The 15,658-nt window shown below is 38.3% G+C and overlaps 1 protein-coding gene across 1 annotated transcript in view; it reads left to right on the forward strand.

Annotated features, from left to right (window-relative positions):
* Positions 1–242: 242 nt before the first annotated feature.
* LOC107873593 (3-oxoacyl-[acyl-carrier-protein] synthase, mitochondrial) overlaps positions 243–15,658 on the forward strand; it is a gene marked incomplete in the record, with an annotated part of 36,004 nt that continues 20,588 nt past the window's right edge. The window contains 1 exon segment of the mRNA XM_047413469.1: positions 243–535.

Consider the following 15,658-nt stretch of genomic DNA (forward strand, 5'->3'; position numbering starts at 1 on the left):
TTAATAAATAAAAGAGTGTGTAACTAATAAAAACATTAGTTATGCATAAGCTAAAAAAATGAACCAAACAAGATATTACTAGAACACAATAATAATGCATGTATTAAATTTTTTAGCACACTCTACCAAACAACCCAAGGTATAAAATCTGGTCCCTAAAAGAATTTATAACCGGACTTGAGCGGGAAAAAGTACCGCCAAAATTCTAATAATGTTTTTTATATCACTAAATATATTTATATTACGCCCAAAAATCTCTTTAACTTCACTGAAAAACTAATTAAAACTCTATTTTCCTCAGTAAAACACACTGTTGGTAGCAAATTTTTACCCTATAGCATCAATCGTATATGTGCAATTAGGGATCCACTTGTTTTGGGTTCTCCATTGTTGTGTCCTTTATCTCTCCAGCATCAATCGTATATGCGCAATTGTAGGGATCTTAATTGTACGCAGCTTTAGCAATTGGAGTAGCAATTGTGGGTTCGCCATTGTTCTGTCCTTTTTCTTGAGTTCATCTCTCAAATGCGACGAGGTATGCTTTCATCTAGTTGCTCCTTTTCTTTGAAAATTGTTCTAAATTCGTTTTATTGCTTGATTGTTCAAGCTAATCTTACTCTTCCTATTCTCTATATATTCAGAAATCAGAATTTGTTATTTTTTGTAAAATTCTTATAACCAGGTCATTTACTATGAAATATATTAAATTGTGGATGGTCAATTATCATCTCTCTACCTTCACAAAGCAGGAGTAAGGTCCATAAGTTGTGTACATACTACTAGTAATAGAAATGGGGTGCAGTGGGTGTGGAGGGGTCAGTCTTTAAGTGAGGCGGGGAGGGGTGGGGCAGAGGGTTATATTTTTAAAACTATGGGAGTGTGGTGCGGGAGGGGGTCTTGGTCTCCTTTGTCCATTTTAGTGTGAGAAAGCCAATCGATTGTGGTTCATACATGGTCAGGGTGTCAATGCAGCCTCACTAGCTTCTTTCACTTCCATCGTTGCTTCCTCTTGGCCACATCACACAAACAATTAAAGGCATTTTAAATTTGTTGGCCACCTGTTGTGCAGCTCGAGCCAGAGAGTAGGACTCCTTCAATGGCTCTATTATATGGACAAACACCACTTATGTACAGACTAGATATGTTGCCTGTGCATAGGAAAGACTTCTGTTTTTTCTTGGCTCATTGTGCTAAATGCTCCCATAAGTATTCGAGGCAGAGTGTTTGCCTGGACATAGTTAATGTTGAATGCTCCCACGAGTATTCAAAGTATTCCACGGCCTTTCTCAGCTCCGTTAAAAGTAATGGCATGCAAGGATAATGATTCACAAACCAAAAACACAGTTACTCTTGCTCTCTCTCTGCTCTCTGCTAGGTATTTTTCTGTCTGACTTCTTCGTTATACAAAATTTTCTATTGTAATAAAGTTGCCTTTTTTGCGGAAATTGGGATTTAATTAATTTTTACTGCTGAATTTTGATTGCGGCTGGTAGAAACTGCAGTATTTCAATACAGTTGATTCTTTTTATTTGGTCAGTTTTATTGTTGGGTGTTGTTTTGTCGCTGTCTCTGACGTTTTGCCGGATAATTCTGCTGGTGGGTTTGTAGATTAGGGTTAGTTTTATTTTTAGGTAATTGGGTTTTTCTCCCGTTACTGATATTACCGCTTGTGCTGCAGAAGAATAGAGTTGTTTGGGAATTTCGAGCTATGTTCCGGGTCCATTTGGGGGTAGTGCTTCCCACTGCTATGTTTGTTGCTTTCGATTGAATGTTTTCAACAAATAGTGTAACTTTTGTGTGTTGAAATGAACCTCCCCATGTAGTGCCTTTGAGATAGATGTAAAATTTACGTATACCTTACTCTGCTACGATCCTAATTTGTGCGACTATATTGTGTATTATGTTGTCGTTGTTGGATTAGCGGTCGATAGCTACAGTTAATATTTAGCTGCCAGAACTGCACCTTCATAGTTCATAAGAAAGCCTTATTTTCCCACTAAGAAACGAAATTGAGCTTTGATTTCTATTACGGCTTGAGTATTTACGTGTTGTAGTGTTAGTTGTTGCGTGTACCGGAGTGTGCAAAGTGAACCAGCCATTTTGGAAATTTCGGCCTGTGCTTGGGGTCCATTTGGCACTAGCGCTCCCTGCTGCTATGTTTGTTGCTTTCCAATGAATGTTTTGAACAAATAGTATAACTTTTGTTTGTTGGATTTGTGTTGTGTATCGGAATTGACGTTTCCACTGCATATACGAGGTAAAAGTAAAGTTTATGTTATATTGTGTGTTATGTTGTTTATGTTAGATTAGTGTTGTGTGTCGAAATGAATCTCCTCACCGTAGCGCCTTTGAGATAGAAGTAAAATTTGTGTATACTTTACTCCGCTACGATCCTAATTTGTGGGACTATATAGCGTATTATGTTGTTGTTATTAAATTAGTGGTCGATAACTGCAGTTAAGATTTAGCTGCCAGAACTGTACCTTTATAGTTCATAAGATTTTTCATCGACAGCGAGCTTTGGTTTCTATTACGGCGTGAGTATTTACGTGTAGTAGTAGTAGGTGTTGCGTGTACCGGAGTGTGCAAAGTGAACCAGCCATTGCCTGGTGGTAACATTAGAAATATTACCATATGAATTGACCTGTTTGGGAATTTCAGGCTGCGCCTCGGGTCAATTCGGTGCTAGTGCTCCCTACTGCTATGTTTGTTGGTTTCCATTGAATGTTTTGAAGAAATAGTATACTTTTTGTGTGTTGGATTTGTGTTTTATATCGGAATTGACCTTTCTGCCGCAGATGCATGGTAAAAGTAAGGTTTATGTTACATTGTGTATTATATTGTTAATGTTAAATCAGTTTTATGTATCGAAATCAACCTTCCTATTGTAGTCTCTTTGAGATAGAAGTAAAATTTACGTATACTTTTACTCTGCTAAAATCCTAATTTGTGGGACTATACTGTTTATTATGCTGTCCAGAACTGCATCTTCATAGTTAATAGGAAAGTCTTTATTTTCCCGCTAAGAATGAAAGTTTTTCCTTGATAGTGAACTTTAGTTTCTGCTAGGGCCTGAGTATTTACCTGTAGTAATAGTTGTTGCATGTACTGGAGTGTACAAAGTGAACCAGCCATTACCTGGTGGTAACATTAGAAATGTTACCACACGAATTGATCTGCTTGGGAATTTCAGGCTGTGCTTCGGATCTTGAAGAAATAGTATAATTTCTGTGTGTTGGATTTATGTTGTGTACCGGAATTGCCCTTTATGCCGCATATACGAAGTAAAAGTAAGGTTTATGTTACATTGTATATTATATTAGTACATTAAGATCAGTTCTGCATATCAAAATCAACCTCTCTATCTTGGTTCTTTTGACATAGAGGTAAAATTTACGTGTACTTTACTATGTTAGGCTCCTAATTTCTGGGACTATATTGGGTATTATGTTGTTGTTGTTAGATTAACGGTCAAGAATTACAGTTAAGGTTTATTTACCAGAACCTCATCTTCATAGTTGATAAGAAAGTCTTATTTTTTCACTAAGAATGAAAATTTCTCCGCGATGGCGAACTTTGATTTCCGTTAGGACTTGAGTACTTACATGTAGAAGTAGTAGTTGTATGCTCTACTCTTTGTAGCACCACACCTAATTTATGGAAGTCAATTATAACCAATGTGCAAAGATATGTTAGAGCAAGCTAAGATAACCAGAAACATCTGATATATATTTGACTGCTCTTTAACACGCATGAACCAAGGTACTCCTTAACCTGGGTATTAACAACTACATATGATTGCTTGTAGGCACATATCCAGCCGAAAGATATGAGTATTGGTTCATCTCTTGCGTTTCTGGTGCACTGATACTATATGTAATATTGTGTGCTTCTAACTGTAGCTTATCTATGGCTGTGCAAATGTGCACTGAATGTTCCCTCATCCTGGGAACTGAGTTACACTATTGTTTTTTCTAGAGTTTTTGAAGTACTACTGGAAAATGTTGAATCTTTACCAATTTGCAGTTGCTAAATCTTATGGTTTATTTGCCAAAAGAATTAGTGCATTTGAAACTAGGTGGCTTTTTTAGTATTTGGATTAGTTGCTTTCCATTACTTGTTTGCATAAAAATGAGTAATTTCCCTCAAATCTCTATTTTATGCGTAGCTAAATATTGTTGGAAACAAATAAACAAAGCTCAGTGTAAGCAACAAATAATTTGCTCAGAAAGTTGACGGAATGCTTGATAATTTCTTTTAAACTTGAATCGTGAGAAATTTGCATTTGTTCATTTCCCTCCACCTTTTGGGATTTCTATTTCTGGTTGAATTTTTAGTACGTGTTGCACTGTTATTTTTACTCGCGTTGCCCTGTTTACGTTTTTAGTTTTGCTGTGGTAGCTCTTTATTTGCGCCATTGTGCAGTGCTCCGCTTATCAGGTTCTTTTGAGTACAGGATCTCTACGTTCCTGTTACGAGTTAGTTTTTTTTCAATTTCTTAAAAACTTTCTCTTTTTTAAATCCTTGTGTTTCTTTCGAACATGAGATCGGATCTTGGGGTTCTTTGAGTTCCCCTTGGTCCAAGTAAGAACTTGGTGTTGATATTCATTAGTCTTAGGTTCCTTTCTCATTGTTAGGGTTCTTAGATCATTGAATATTGTATGTCAAGTTTCTATCTCTTTGTAATCTTGTATGTCAAGTTTCTATCTCTTTGTAATCTTGTTAACATTGTATTGTTGAATCTAAAAATCTAGTGAAGCCGTGTGGGGCTCTTTCGATTCACTAGCATTATTGTCATTGTTGTTCTTGTTGGTAAACTCATTTTCTAGTTCAAAAACAAGTGTTGCAAGCCTAGTGAAGCCGTGTGTGCCTATTTCGATTCACTAGCAACTTGTTGTTCTTATTGTTGTTCTTGTGTTGGTTTGGAAGCTCTTGATACACACTTAGCCTTGTATCATTTGGTATCAGAGCTCAAGGCTTGGTTTTGTTCTTACAAAACCAATCTTGGGAAGCTCTTACCAAAAAGTGTGTTCTTGAACATCTTGGTCGAAAAATTGGTTGTAGATCTTCAAAGGTTTTACTTGTTTAGTTTGATTCTTGTGTTGATTTCTTTCTCATCAATTCAAAAGTGTCTAAATCTAAAGTTGAGCTTAAGAAAAAGTGACTTCTTGTTGTGAAAATTTGAGGTTGGCCGTGTGGTGACTTGTGTTGGACGTTGGAGTGACCATTGTGGTGTATTGTTGTTTTGTTCTTGAAGGTGTTGATGTTGTGTTCATCTTAAAAGTTTCTCTTCATCGTATGTCTTAAAGAGAGCAATAGATCCAAAAAGGTTGTAAGACAAAATTGAAAAGTTGTTTGTGAGAAGACTTGCTAGCATCACCTTTCTAGACTTGACAACCACTTTTCCTTAAAACAAGGAACCTTGTCTTGTGGAACTAGTAAAGTCAAACATCACCTTTTGAGCTTGAAAAATTCAATAGGTTACAAGACTTTATGTTTCCCTCCAATAACAAGTCATCCATTGCAAAATGATATAAAAGGTCATCCATTGCAAAATGATATAAAAGGGCTAAGACTTCAAGTTGCTGATCGAACGTGTGGACCCGCGACCAATACCACACTGCCACGTCACCTTAAACACTGTTCACGACGTTAATTAAGCTCAAATTTGGACTTTCTAGTTTCTAATTATTGACTCTTAGTTACCTTAAATTGATTTGAGAACTAATTAACAAACTAGTACATTCCTACTAGGTTGTCAATTAGTCCTTTGAAGCCTTGTGTTCGTGTCGACGCTTGTTGTGTGCTTTTGTCGTTTGAATATGTTGTAACTCTTGGCTCTAGTCCGACGAGAATTCTTTGAGTTTCAAAGAAGAATCCACTCCGGACAAGAGCATACTCATACCTTAAGGATTCACGGGTTACTAGCCGATCTACAACACTTGTGGAGCTCGAGTGTGAGTGAACCGAGGAGTGAGGAGAGTGGTTTTAAACTAACTTGTTTGTTGCTTGTGTAGGTGATATTTTGACAATGGAGGGAACCGCGTCTCAAACCGTGGATTCTAATGAAATGGAGAATATGTGGGTCACTCTTGAGGCTATGACCCGAACTCTTGAAAGGTTGAGTACGGAAGTGGGAGCTATAAGGGGAGAAGTGATGACTATTAGTGGGAGGTTAGAACAAGTGCAGAGTCAAAGAAACTCTCGCCCTTCTACTCCTCGACATGTTTCGTCAAGTGGACATGATAGAAATTCCTCCGCCACCGTTACTCCCAAAACATGGCCCCAATTGCCAAATCCTTCACTAGCTCCACTAAATGCCGCAAGCCAAACCACTCATAACCCCCTAACCCGAGACTCCAATAGACCAACCCATTCCCAAACTTCTCAAGTTCCGCAAGAGGGACTTGGAGTCCAATACCTCCACTAAATCCAAATCCTCCCTTCCAAGCTCCACTAAACCAAAGACCACTACCTCCACAAAATCCAATTCCTCCAAATCAAGTTCCAAATGTCCAAAATCTTCCAGTCCACTTGGAGGAATATGGTAGAGAGGATTATGAAGGGTATGAAGCCTTTGACAATGCTTACATGAGGGAGGAGGAGATGAGGGGGACGTGTGGATCCAAGGAGATACCGAGGGTACGGAGAAAGGGGAAACCGACACCAAGAGAGACGTAGGCATCAATACCATCAAATTGAGCCTACCTATCTTTAAGGGTGAAAGTGACCCCGAGGTGTGTTTTGCTTGGGAGTCGGCGTGTGATAAAGTGTTTCAAGTAAATGATATCTAAGAGGAGAAGAAGAGTTGTTATGCCATGGCTCATTTTGAAGGCTATGCTAACACTTGGTGTGAATACGTTTAGAGGTTCGGCAACGAGTTGGTAGAGGGGCAACCACCACATGGTTTCGGTTGAGGTACCTAATGAGGCAACTATATCTTCCCGAAAGTTATCGTCGTGAGTTGCTTGCTAGATTGTACAACTTGCGACAAGGGAATCGAAGTGTGATGGCATATTATGATGAGTTTCAACAACTCATGTTGAAACTTGATCATCGTGGGGAATAAATTAGTCATGGCATCATTCGGTTCAAGTGTGGGTTGAACAAAGAGATCTCCACTCATTTGACACTTCACAAGTTTGATATCGTTGAGGGTATTTTCCAAGCGGCTCTTGAGATTGAAAGGGAACTTAAAGAGAGGTCATTGTTCAAAGCAAAGGGACAATCAACCTCGGGTTGGCCGAGGAGCAAAGATATGGTTCAATCCTCTTCGGGTTGGCCCAAAAACAAACCCGCCACGACAAGGCTGCCCGAGTTTAAAATAGTCCACAAACTTCCTCCCCGGCAAGAAGCTCACTAGTATCCTAATCCTAAAGGGTTCCAATGTTTCAAGTGCCAAGGTTGGGGACATAAAGTCAATGAATGTTCAAACCGACACAATGTGATCCTTAAGGAAGAGAGATTGTATTACCTTGGTGAGGAGGCGGGTCTTGAAAAAGAAGAGAATGAGGCCGAGCCTCAAGATGGACATGATGATAATGATGGTGAAGATGTTTATCCACAAGAAGGGGAGTGTGTGGTTCCAAACTTTGTAGTTAGGCGCGTCATGATTAGTAAGGCAATAGATGACCCTAGTCAAAGGGAAAATCTATTCCATACTAAATGCCCTGTAAAGGGGAGTGTGTGCACTTTGGTGATAGATAGTGGTAGTTGTGCAAATGTTGTTAGTGTTGCTATGGTGAACTTCTTGAAATTGCTCGCTACACTTCATACTAGCCCTTACAAGTTGCAATAGTTGAATGAATGTGGTGAATTGAAAGTCACGAGGCAATGTGTGATACGATTTAAGGTAGGAAACTACCATGACGAAGTGCTTTGTGACGTGATACCAATGCAAGTGTGCTTAGGTAGACCTTGGCAATATGATAGGTCTACCGAACATGATGGGAGGTCTAATCGATATACACTTGAAAAGGATGGCCAAAAAAGGTCACGCTTCATCCTCTTTTGCCTTCACAAGTGAACGAGTTGCATCAAAGGATGAGAGAATTGAAAGAAAAGGGGAAGAAATCCGAAAATAAAGAAAAGAAGGGGGAACCCGTAGGTGGGGCAGGAGGGGTATCGGGGGCTGCCTCAACATCAAACGGGAAAGAAAACATGGTGATGTTGGCTAGAAAGAAGGAACTCTTCTTGGACCATGACGAGGACACACCTATGCTTCTTTTGGCTCATTGTTTTAACATTAACCCCACTAATTCTTCCATTTCTCCTTTGATTTCTTGTGTGTTGCAGGATTATAAAGATGTTTTTCCCAAAGAACTTCCGCAAGGGTTGCCCCCGCTTCGGGGAATTGAGTATCAAATTGACTTTGTGTTGGGCTCACAATTGCCAAACAAGCCGGCTTATAAAAGCAACCCAACGGATACCAAGGAATTGCAACGCCAAGTTGAGGAACTTCTCAACAAAGGGTACATCAAGGAGAGTATGAGCCCTTGTGCGTTCCCGGTGCTACTAGTTCCCAAGAAATAAGGGACTTGGCATATGCGTTGATTGCCGAGCCATCAACAAGATAACGGTAAAATATCGTCACCCTATTCCTAGGCTAGATGATATGCTTGATGAATAGTGGTTCGTGCTTGTTTTCTAAAATTGATTTGAAGAGTGGCTATCACCAAATTCGTATGCAACCGGGTGATGAATGGAAAACCGTCTTCAAGACCAAATTCGGTCTCTATGAATGAATGGTTATGCCATTCGACCTAACAAACGCTCCAAGTACTTGAGGCTAATGAATCATGTGATGAAGTCATTTATCGAAAAGTTTGTTGTTTTTTACTTTGGTGATGTGTTGGTGTATAGTAAGTCCTTAGATGAGCATGTAAAACATTAACAATGTTTGTTTGATGTCCTCTGAAAGGAGAAGTTGTATGCTAATCTAGAAAGTGTTCTTTTGGTGTCCATGAGGTTGTATTTCTTGGGTTTGTGGTGAGCTCAAGAGGGGTGGAAGTGGATGAATCTAAGATTGACGCCATTAAAAATTAGCCAACTCCTAAAACCGTAGGTGAAGTGAGAAGCTTCCACGGGTTGGCTAGTTTTTATAGATGTTTTGTCAAAGGATTTAGCACCATTGTCGCCTCCTTGACCGAAGTGATTAAAAAGGATCGGCTTTTCAAGTGGGGAGATGAACAAGCTACTTTTGCTACAATTGCCGAATTTTGACAAGACTTTTGAGGTCGAATGTGATGCTAGCAAAGTCGGCATAGGCGTGGTTTTAATGCAAGAATTGAAGCCTATTGCCTACTTTAGCGAAAAAGCTCAAAAGAGCAACTCTAAACTACTCTACGTACGATTTAGAGTTGTATGCCTTGATTAGAGTCTTGTCCACTTGGCAACATTATTTGTGGCCTAAAGAATTCGTGATCTGAACGGATCATGAATCCTTGAAGCATCTACGAGCACAAGACAAGCTTAATCGGCGGCATGCCAAATAGATTGAGTTTCTTGAAACTTTCCCTTATGTGATTCATCACAAAAAGGGTAAGGACAATGTGGTGGCCGATGCTTTGTCTTGAAAACATGTTCTTGTGATTACTTTGTCATCTAAGTTGATGGGTTTTGAGAGTCTCAAATCTTTGTATCTCGAGGACCCTTACTTCGCTTCTATTTATAGGGAAAGTGAAGAATTAGATAGGGATGGATGGGTTTCGGCTAGGGGTTCCAACCCCTATGCTAAGTTTCATAGCTACTTGTTTAAAGGAAGACGATTGTGTGTACCTTCTAGCTCGTGGAGAGAGTTATTTGTGAGGGAAGCACACGATGGCGGTCTTATGGGTCATTTTGGTATCGATAAGACCCTCGAAATTTTGGAGAAACAATTTTATTGGCCTAAAATGCACAAGGACGTGGCAAGAATTTGTGGCCAATGTGTAGAATGCAAAGCAGCCAAATCTCGGCTCCTACCTCACGGGTTATACACCCCGCTTTCCACCCCTTTACGTCCTTGGCTTGATATGGATTTTATGTTAGGATTGCCGAGGACTAGACGAGGTCAGGATAACATTTTTGTTGTAGTTGATCTATTCTCTAAGATGACACACTTCATTCCTTGTTCTAAAATTGAAGATGCATCAAGTGTGGCCTCTTTGTTTGTTGAATATGTTGTGAAATTGCATGGTGTTCCTAGGACTATTGTGAGTGATAGGGACTCTAAGTTCCTTAGTCACTTTTGGAAGTTAATGTGGGGTAGGCTTGACATAAGATTGCTATTTTCCACATCTTGCCACCCACAAACCGATGGCCAAATCGAGGTTGTGAATAGAACCTTGGGTTCTATGTTGCGGTCAATGGTTAAGGGAAATATGACTTCATGGGATGAACACTTACCTTTGGTGGAATTTGCATACAACTGTGTTATACATTCAAGCACGGGCATGATGCCCTTTGAATGTGTGTACGGCCTAAACCCCCTAATCCTTTTGGATCTCACCCCTTTGTCAAGTGATCTTATGAGTAGCTTAGATGGGAGAAAGAAAGCCGAGGCCATGAAAAAGCTACACGAGAAGGTGCGGCTCAAGCTTGAAAAGAGGAATCAAGACATTGCTAAGCGAGCCAACAAAGGGAGGAAAAAGATTGTTCTTGAACCGGGAGATTGGGTTTGGGTTCACTTTCGGAAGGACCGATTTCCGTCCCAAAGGAAGACCAAGTTGATGCCAAGGGGGATGGTCCCTTTCAAGTGCTTGAAAAGATCAACGACAATGCCTACAAAATCGACCTTCCCCCGAAATACCAAGTGCACAACACCTTCAATGTTTGTGATCTCTCATACCTATTGCCACGGTAGAGGATGAGCAACCATCAAGTTTGAGGTTAACTCCCTTCAAGATGGAGAGAATGATACAAGGAAGCCTAGCTCGAGACCATTCACACGTAGCCAAGCTCGGGAGCTACAAAAGCTCCAAAGTATATTCATGTCCATGGCCGCTTTTGAATGTGTTGCTTCTACGTCTAAGGGACTACATGTGTTAGTGTGTGATGAGGGACTGTGAAGTGTAACAAAATTACACCTCAAAGCAGCCCCTAGACACAAGGGCAAGGGGGTCATTTTCTCATTCATTTTGTAAGTCACTATATAAACAACTTGCTAGGGTTATTTTCCACTTAGTTCATTGATATTATTGAAAACAACAAACACTTGTAATATTTTGTGACTTCTCTTTCTCATTTGGAGAGGCCAAAATCAAAACTCACTAGTAGAGTGATACTAGTGTTGTATCTTGGCTAGAAACTAGGATCTTGGGGTTCTTTGAGTATCTCTTGGTCCAAGTAAGAACTTGGTGTTGATATTCATTAGTCTTAGGGTCCTTTCTCTTTGTTAGGGTTCTTAGATCATTGAATATTATATGTCAAGTTTCTATCTCTTTGTATTCTTGTTAACATTGTATTGTTGAATCTAAAAGTCTAGTGAAGCCGTGTGGGGCTCTTACGATTCACTAACATTATTGTCATTGTTGTTCTTGTTGGTAAACTCATTTTCTAGTTAAAAAACAAGTGTTGCAAGCCTAGTGAAGCCGTGTGTGGCCTATTTCGATTCACTAGCAACTTTTTGTTCTTATTGTTGTTCTATTGTTGGTTTGGAAGCTCTTGATACACACTTAGCCTTGTATCAGATATAGTGAAGCTTCTTCATTTGTAATCGGTTATTTCATTACAATTTACAACTCCACAAACAAAAGTTTGAATTTCATGTACATTTTAGTCCAAATCAAAACTCTTGTAGTTTTGAAAATAGAGTAATAGCTAAACCATGCCTTCAATTCTCATTAGGTCCTCTAAAATTAGTCTCACTTTGCAGGTTTGATTTATTTATTTGAAAGATAAATAGTATTCCTTCACCATCTCATTTAAAGTGTTTGAAGAGTTCGTGTTACAGAAAAATCCCAGAGTAGTACTTCTCCGTTTTCAGATCTAGACTGATGATAAATCTAAAAACTTTCGCCAACTTATCTTTATCAACGATTTCTCTAACTTGTAGAAGAATAGCAATACAAGAGTAGTCTTTTGGAGGGCGTGTGTCGCCTTTCATCATGTATTCACATACCAGATTTTTTGTTCTTTTTTAAACTTATATCCATCGTTTAAGTTGGTATCTTCCATCCATACTAATGTAACATGCTTGATTTTGTTGGAGGAATATCATGATACCTTTCCGATTAATAATTCTGCTTTTTCTTCCGGTCTATGCTTTTGATTGAGAAGATGGAGTGGAGAAAAGAGAGGAGATGGGCAGATTTAGGATCGATGAATGGGGATTTCTTTTTTGTTAAAAGGAATTGGAGTGGGTCTTAGTTGGGTCGGGTTATTTTGCCTGGGGCGGGTTATTTGCCTGGGGCGGGTTGGATTTTGATGATAAAATTAATTAGTTTAATTCAATATTAATTGTCCAATAGGAATATGCCATGCCATATATGAGGTGGGGCAAATAGGTAGCTGTTAAATAAAAGGGCAAAATTGGCTTAATAGGTAGACGGCGAATTTGGGTGTTGTCTGTGGGTTCAACATAGTTTACCAAGTATTACTTACCAAAATTGACTTACCAAGTATTACTTTCGTTATCAAATTTATATTTAATTGTGTGTTGGCTTATATTTTGCTACCTTATATTTTAACTGTGCTTGCTCTTACGTCATACTGTTGAGAAATAAATATTACACTTTATATTTTATTGTGTGTTGGCTTATATTTTCCTACCTTATATTTTAAGTGTGCCTGCTCTTACGTCATACTGTTGAGAAATAAATATTACAATGTCAAATAAAAACAATCAAATACCTTTATGTTCTAGGAAATCACATGCCGATAAAAAATATAGATGTCGTGAACTATACAGAACAATTCAAGCCGATATGAAAGAAGCTTTGTTAGCTAAGGCGCGAACTAATAAAGCCTCATTAGGAACAATGTTTTTAAAGGCGGGGGTGTAAGGCTAGGCGTTTTACTTGGTATGAGACGAGGAGTTGGGGTGTAAGCCTTACGGATCCTTTAATTTTTAATATTTTATAAATTAACATAATTAAAAGTAAATATTGTATAAGAAAATAGTACATAATTAATCAACACTCACCTTCTTGTAACTCGATCAATATATTTATGCACCCTTATATCATATATTATATTTTAAAGAGATCAAAAAAGTAAATAACTTAAAAGCTCGTCTCAATGCGACTTGAAGAAAGTACTATCTTCTTGAGTAGCGTCGTTGACACCCATCGACAAATACATTTAAAAGTGTGACTTTTAAGTTTATTTTTTTTTTTTTTTTTTTAGATTTCAATATTTAAATATTTATCAATCATATATTTTTCGAGGGTCTATCGGAAACAACCTCTCTACCTCTTCAGAGGTAGCGGTATGGATTGTGTACATCTTACCCTCCCCAGACCCCACGCTGTGAGAATACACTGGGTTTGTTGTTGTTGTTGTGTATCAATCATATATTTTAGTATTAAGTTTAAATTAGAGATTTAATAAGAAAAAATCATTTTACGTTGTAACTTTCTAGGCTTACGTCTAATTTGCGCCTCATTTTAAGGCGAACGCTTCAATGCTTAGGCGAATGCCTCAAATTTCGGAGCGTTTGCCTTTCGATACTATTGCCTTCCCTCAATGCCTCGGGGAGTTTTTGGCTATGCCTCGCCCCGAGGCGAGCCTCAAGGCGAGTCTCGGACTGCCCTTTAAAACACTTATAAGGAATCCGATAATTTAATTCACTTCTATTAATTTAAATGATCAACCTCCTCTTCTGTTAACAAATTCATTACCTCAATTTGAGCAAGGCTCAACAGCAAATACTGCAGAACAATACATCAACTATTCAACAATAACACAATCACCTACAAGTTACGTTCTTTTAAAATCTGTTCCAATGCGTATTTTTTGTGGTGCAAGACGATTTGAATATGAGCCACCTGGTTTTTGTTGTAGCGAAGGTGCTCATAAATTTCAAAGTGGACTTGCAAACTGGGCTTACCAAAGATTGAATCTAATACAATGTGAAAGAATATGAGCAGGCAATAGTCAAATGGCCCAGGACCTTTTACAAAACTCTTTGTGAGCCTTTAGCTAATAAATCCATATGGGACCTATGTTTTCAAAGGCAGAACATAAAAGAGCAACACGCTTGGGACTCTACGCAAGAAGGGTTTTCTCTAACAATAAATTGATAGTTTGTTTCATCACAAGTTTTTCTTTGCCTTGTCATTTATGTTGCCATTATATTGTCACCCCATTCTGGTCAACCCCTATTATTCAACATGTACTCTGTGTCCCATATATACCTGCATTCAAGGTCAATTTTGTTCTGCTACACAGTCCACTAAACAGATCAATTGTATTGGGATTTAAAAAAATTATATACAAGGATATATGGTACTTATAAAGGTATATACACTGTGTAAATACTTTTTATATTATTTATTTTATTTTACTTGGTAAAGTATGTGATCTTCTAAACTAAAAAGGTTATGCTGTTAAAGAAAGTAAACTTTTAGTTGGCGGAAGAGAATATATTCTCAGAGCTGCTCATCTTCAGAAAGAAAATGCAGTTTTGTACTATTTATCCTTCCCTGACAGCTTTTTAGTTTTGTTTTTAATCAATTGAGAATTCCTGAAATATAGTTCTTTAACAACTCAGAAGTTCAATTAAACATTACAGACTACATAGAGAACAACTACGTTGATGTTGTAGTTCAAAGACGAGGAAATTTAGTAAAGCCAAACATACATATACAACTCAACGGGGTTCAACTTATGTACTATATTTTCAGCTACTAAACCTTTGTGTCAACCTGTTCTTCACTTAATTGTTATTGTGCAAGGGGAACTACACCTGGAGAATGCAGTCTAAAGAGTACTCACTCAATTGGTATTGTACCCTGGTGTTCGGTCATTTGAAAATGCCACTGCTGCTCAAGCCTAAACTTTTCTCCACCAAACTTAAATGATTTAATATGCAAGTTGTGGAAAGGGAATGGATGTTGTGTTGTGTTGGAAAAAATTTTGTGCATTAGGTTTGCAGACAACTCAGTGGTCTTCCCTGTGTTACAACTGCACTACTAAGTATTCTGTATATAACAGGAAAAAGTTTGAATTGATGATACATGTCCATTTTGCTTTCAATTATAGGACATTGCATTTACAACTGCTGTTCACTTGGCTTTACCATGTGTTCATGTTTTCCTGCTTTGGATCGCTTTTGTGAAATTTGAATACCTCTTTTCTCTTTCTCACAACCAACAAAAAGGAAAAAAAACCGCTGCACCAAAATGTTTGAGCTCTTTGTTTGGATATATATGTGTGGAGGACATGTTTGTTTTGCCTGTGTGCCACGCTTTACAGAATTATTTAAACAACATTTGCTGTAACCTACCAAAATGCTCCTGCGTTGGCAAATACATTGACCACAAACTGCTAGGCAGATCAAACATAGCAATTTTGCATCTCATATTTCGAGGCTTACAGCTGTTGCGTTCAAATTTGTTTGTGCCTGTTTCAGCTAATTTTCGCAATACCAGTTACAGTTACAGCTTGCCTTTTGTGGTTTAGTAGTTGTTATATTCAGATTGATAAAGTTGCATTTAAATTTTCCACACAACACCGC

Source organism: Capsicum annuum, chromosome 6 (genome assembly GCF_002878395.1).
Source record: "Capsicum annuum cultivar UCD-10X-F1 chromosome 6, UCD10Xv1.1, whole genome shotgun sequence".
Classification (NCBI taxonomy): Eukaryota; Viridiplantae; Streptophyta; class Magnoliopsida; order Solanales; family Solanaceae; genus Capsicum; species Capsicum annuum.